This window comes from Aquarana catesbeiana, linkage group LG07 (assembly GCF_042186555.1).
Source record: "Aquarana catesbeiana isolate 2022-GZ linkage group LG07, ASM4218655v1, whole genome shotgun sequence".
NCBI classification, from domain to species: Eukaryota; Metazoa; Chordata; class Amphibia; order Anura; family Ranidae; genus Aquarana; species Aquarana catesbeiana.
This window is the reverse complement of record NC_133330.1, coordinates 119,172,663-119,178,587: the sequence shown is the minus strand read 5'-3', so window position 1 is coordinate 119,178,587 and position 5,925 is coordinate 119,172,663. Positions and strand designations below refer to the sequence as shown.

Sequence of the window (5,925 nt, the reverse complement as noted above, 5' to 3'; positions counted from 1 at the left end):
ACAAACCAAAAAAGGGAGGGTGGGTGGGCAACTTCCCCTTTGTCTGTCTCCTCACACTGCTCCTGCTTAAACCCCGCCTATTCCTTTTATATCTCTCCACCCCTAAAGTTAACTTCAATCCCCTCCCTCTTACTTCCTTTCCATTTTTAACCCTCCGTTGTCTCCTGTTCCACCTTGTCATGCCCAGCCCTTCATTACCATTCCATATTTCCATTACCATTCCGGGCTTCCCTTGACCAGTGTAGGAACTAATGTCCCCAACTTCCACTACCCACTCTTTATTTACTACTCCCCTTTCCCTTTCTTATCTATAATAATTAGATAACGCACACAGGAGTTGTTTTGGAGTAAAACCGGCCATAGCAGCCTCCTTTATTATAAAATATAAAACCAACTTTTAAATAACTTTAAATAACTCTTTTAATGAACATTTTGTACAACTATGTATAACTTTTAACTGACAGTTCTTACACCTCCCAATCTTTGGTCTTCTGATGGCACTCTTAACTTCATCTCCTCCATTTTAACAACTTCACCAAACACCATACACTGCGGTACATAATTTACCATACCAGGCCACCAGCCGTATTTAAAAACAGCTCGGTGACAACACCCTTCCCGCAGTGTAACATCTGTCTTCCAGCCTCGCCTTCCGCTGTCAGAACAGAACACACCAGAGGGGCCCAGAATACTGAAAGCCCCCCACCATTTACCATCACCTCTTTGCATTTTACCACCATCAGAGACCAAAGATGCCGCCACAGCCCGCAAGGATGACCCCTTAGCCTTAAGGGCACCTCCACACCCGCAATGCCCTCTCAATGCCATCTTGAAGCCCGAGAGCCCAAAGATCAATGCCTACTGCGGTAAGGTGCACCCCATCTCCCCTTAGGTACATCCCCACATTAACCTCCAACTCCGTGTGCCTCACCACCAATCCCCCATTATTAACCACAAACTTTCCAATTGCCTTGTTTACTTTAATTCTGGCTTTGTTGATCCTAGGTACCGATCTAGCCATGCGCCATGACGTCCTTGCCACTATGTCAGACCAAACTATGATCATGCCCGGGAAGGCCACCCGAAGTGCCAAAAAATCACACTTGACGGCCGACACCAGTTCCCTGGTAGATCGGACCCCCAGATCATTCCCTCCTGCATGTATCACTAAAACATCCGGGGGTCTATCGAGTCGAGTGTATCGTTCAAATTCCTGAACCACTCTACCCCACCCCATGCCTGGAAAGCCCAACCAGCGAATACATGCCTCCCTCCTGGAAATCCCCAGTTGCCTGCCTTCTGGTCTGACGTCCCCCCTTTTTGCACCCCAGAAAACATAGGAGTGCCCCAAGATCCAAACGAGGCGTGGTTGACCCCCATCTGCAAAGACATAACACAACAAAAGACAAATTGAAACATGTGCACTTCCCCTACCCCTGTCCTCAAATGCATGTAATCATAAAATATCTATGTATATTATTATTTTTTTTTTTTTTTTTTTTTTTTTTTATTTATATCGCATCTGATGACAATTGAGGGCGCACATAAGACTGGAACCTCCTGGATTCCCACCTCCCTATCCTCTTGATTGCTGCCTCATCCAACCCACACCTGGCAGCTTCAGTAGCCGCCCCGATACGGAAGGAGTGTGAGGCGAATTGCCTACTATCCAATCCTGCAGCCCCAATGCATTTTCTAAACACTGCAATGAATTGAAACCTAGATAAGAAAGTTCTATCTTCATGCACAAACAACGGCCCTTCCCCGACCGGGCGAATTAGCAGAAATTCCTCAACTACTTGAACCGGGCAAATTCCCGACCCTGGTAACCTGAACAGTTGCACTTTTACCCCTTTTCCGGCTTGGTCTGTTTTTGACCTGCCCAGTTTCAGCAACACCCTATCCCGTTTTACTTCCACATCCTGCATCTTCAAACCCCCTGCTACTTGTTTTGCTGGACTCACCAACTCGCCAACCCGAAACGCTCCAAAAAACGCGATAGAAAAAACCGCCTTGAACAAAATCACTTCATAACCCGACTTACATACCCCACCTAACTTATTACACAATACCTGTAATAATGAAAAAGATACCGGCCTCCTCGAATCCTTCTTCACATGGCTCTTCCTATAACCTTTTAAGGCCTGTTTTACCCAGAAATCCTTGGTAAAATCAGTCAGGCCCTGCAACTTGAATAGAAAGGCCAACCCCGCCAATTTCCGCTCAATTGCGGACACTGAACCACCCCCTTCCATGTGTCGTGACACAAAATACACTACCAACAGCCTCAAGTCCTGTTCTCCCAGCCCGGCGTCCGCCAGCCGTGTAAACGTGGCCCATTCCGACCATACTTTTTCATATGCCGCCCATGTCGACCCACTCACCGATTTCCTGATCCATCCTGCGGCGATTCCAATACCGTCTCCCAAAGCCACCCCGGACAAGGAATCCCCTCTGTTTCCGCGGCGGGCGCCAGCTCCCTGAATCTGTCCCACTGGAACCGAGACAAGGAATCAGCCAAAGTATTGTCTACGCCCGGGATATGCACAGCATATAGAAAAACATTAATTTGTAAGCACCTCAACACCAGGTGACGCAACAATCGTATTACCGGCGGGGATGATGCCGATAGCCGATTGATGACCTGAACTACCCCCATATTGTCACAATTTAAACGTATTTTCAAGTTCCGCCATCTCTCCCCCCACAATTCTACTGCTAATACCACCGGGAATAATTCCAAAAGCACCAGATTCCGGGTAAATCCCGACTCTACCCAAAAATCAGGCCATGCCTCCGCACTCCACTGCCCTTGGAAAAAAGCCCCATACCCCGTAGATCCCGCGGCGTCCGTCACCAAATCCATGTCACAGTTACTTACCGGTCCTTCCATCCACACCGAGCGCCCGTTGTAGCTTTCCAGGAACGTGTGCCACACCTTCAAGTCCTCCCTATGTTCCCTGGTAAGCCTGATAAAGTGAGTCGGAGACTGTATCCCCGCTGTGGCAGCTGACAACCGGCGGCAAAAAACTCTACCCATTGGAATAATGCGACACGCAAAATTCAACTTACCTAAAAGGGATTGTAATTGCCGCAGCTGCACTTTCCTCTGTCCCATCAAATCCCTGACATCCCTTTTTAACCCGTCCACCTTATCCCCTGGCAACCTGCACTCCATGTCTCTGGTATCTATTTCGATGCCCAAAAAACTCAACACTGTCGTCGGGCCCTCTGTTTTATCCGCTGCTAATGGTACCCCAAACTTACCTGCAATGTGTTCCAAGGTTGCCAACAGAATCGCACACCCCTTGGACTCACGAGGCCCCACGCAGAGAAAGTCATCCAGATAATGAATCACAGAATCCATCCCTGACACATCCCTAATCACCCATTCAAGAAATGAGCTAAACAGCTCAAACTTGGCGCAAGATATCGAGCAACCCATTGGCAGGCACTGATCGACGTAAAACTCCCCCTGCCAACAGCAACCCAACAGCCAAAAGCTGTCCGGATGTACTGGAAGCAAACGGAATGCCGCCTCAATGTCTGCTTTTGCCATGAGTGCCCCCTGACCGTAATGTCTCACCCATCCCACCGCTGCATCGAACGATGTGTACGACACTGAACAATCTTCAGGATTGATACCATCATTCACAGACGCCCCTTTTGGAAATGAAAGGTGGTGAATAAGGCGAAACCTGTTTGGTTCCTTTTTAGGCACCACTCCCAACGGTGACACTACTAAATTCTGTAACGGCTTAGTTGCGAAAGGCCCACTCATTCGCCCCAACGCAACCTCCTTGGCCAGTTTTTCCGAAACCACCCCAGGATTCTGCAGTGCAGACCGCAAGTTCTTGGCCATCGGAGGTATAGCTGTCAGAGAACATGGAATTCTGAAACCCACTGAAAAACCCTCCCCCAACTCCCTCGCTGCCTCTCTGTCCGGGTACCTATTTAAAAAAGGCCACATCCTTACCTCCTTCACTGGCGTTATCCCTCTTCTGAGCAGGTTCCCCTGTCTTCTTTCCTCTTTTGAAGCAGCGTGACAACGCGTGGTTCCCCCCACATCCTGAGCATTCATGTTTAAAACGACAGGATCCCCCAAACTTGCAGGATCCTTCGTTAAACTGCCAACACACCCCAAATTTTTTCCCGGCCGGGAGTCCAGAGGTAGACGATCCCCCGGCCCCCCCATGAAAAGGCTGGTTTGGTGCCCTGGCGGAAGACATCAAACGCATCCATAAGCTTATATCCTTATGGTCCCACCTAAGAGCCGGCCTCACCGCCCTGCGTTGCCTAAATTGCTCATCGTATCGAAGCCACGCAGTGCCCCCATACACCCTATGTGCCTCGCCTATGGCATCCATGTAGCAAAACAACGCAGAGCAATGCTCCGGGTTCTTTTCGCCAATTACACTCGCCATAATGGCGAACGCCTGCAACCAATTACTAAAGGTCCTAGGGATCAGACGATACCTTCGCTTCTCCTCATCTTCTTTTTTGGAATCGTCCGGCTTTACCCTATCCAAGTTGAACTTCTCTAACGGTAACAAGGAAAAAATTTCCACATACTCACCTTTTACTATTTTCTCCCGCACTTCTTGTTTTAAGTGTGCTCCCAGCGGGCCTTCATAGCAGACGTACACTTCGCATTTAGCCGCATCCGCTATCCTGACCACATCCTTCCTGACCGCCACTGCAGATTCCCCCGTGGCGGTGTTTTCCGCCACCCCGGCGTCTGAGTCGGCGACAGCCTCACCCCTTGTCCCCGTTGTTCCCCCAACACCCGACTGCTCCACCTGCCCTCCAACCCACGGCGCCACTATCGCTGGCGCCGTCTGGTTGGTTGCAAATCGTTGCACCAAATCCCTTAATCCTCCCAACAATTCCTGCAATGTTCCCCCTGTCCCAGCGGCGACAGGCTGAACGCCCGTCCCCCTTAAGCCAGGCGATCCCCCCGCCACGGCCCCTAGAACTCCCCCAGGAGCCATGGTGTCCCCCCCATCACCCCTATCTAACCAATTACCACCATCAACATTGATAACAGAATCAGTTAAAACATGTGACTCACCAGGCTGACTGGGTCTGCTTCCCATCGCCGCTGCACTGGATCCTCCAGAAGGCGCGATGTCCTGGCGCACGTCCTCATCCGAACCCGACAGCTCTCCTTCCGACCGAACTTCCGTGGCTTGGAGCATCGGCGTGAGTAACCTCCCAGGTGAAGCTTGCCTAGGGGCTGTGGATTCCCATCTTGTGGCTGTTCTCCCCCTTTCCTTGCGACCACCTGCTGCTGTGCTCTGCTGTCCCACACTGCTGTCACCTCTGCTGGCCCCTGGACCTCTCCTTCTGTCTTCCACTGGCTCTCTTCCGATCCTGGCTGCATGGGGGCTGCCAGCAGCGTCTGGTAGCTGACCTCCAGCCGTGCCCCTGCTCCTCCCCCGTCGGATCTCCCCCCTAGCAGATGCCTGTGCTGTGGGGGGGACCGTTCTGCTGCTGTCCTGTCTTCTGGGTGGCGAAGCCCGGGCGCCATAACGGCCCGAAGCCCCGCCCCCCGCGCTCCGCCGTTGTGGAGGATTCCGCCCGGTCCCCCCAGGGGTGACGGCGGCCACCCGTTTTGCTGGTGGGGCCGACGGGTCCGTTCCCGGGCTCCTATTAGGGCGAGCTGTTCTGGATGAGGGGCCTGGTGAAAAACGCTCAGGCGGCTTAGACCGCCTGGCGCGTGGCGTCGCTTCCCCCCCCCCGCCGGACCCCCCCGCTTCGTCTAGGAGCAATGGAGCTACCTGAGCCTGTAGCCATTCCTGTCCCCTCGTGGCCGCCGCCGTCCTCAGCCTTGCTAGGATCAAATCAATGTCTGCCATGCTGCTGCAAAAGCTTCTCTCCCCCTGTGGCAACTTCCCCTTTGTCTGTCTCCTCACACTGCTCCTG

At 51.9% G+C, this 5,925-nt stretch overlaps 1 long non-coding RNA gene across 1 annotated transcript; it reads right to left on the bottom strand.

Moving 5' to 3' along the window:
* Positions 1-337: 337 nt before the first annotated feature.
* LOC141103258 (uncharacterized) lies at positions 338-5,702 on the bottom strand. Its single transcript, XR_012235273.1, has 2 exons — positions 5,072-5,702; positions 338-1,380 (listed from the first exon to the last, which is right to left on the bottom strand). It is a non-coding gene; the product is annotated as an uncharacterized lncRNA (long non-coding RNA).
* Between the last annotated feature and the right edge of the window lie 223 nt (positions 5,703-5,925).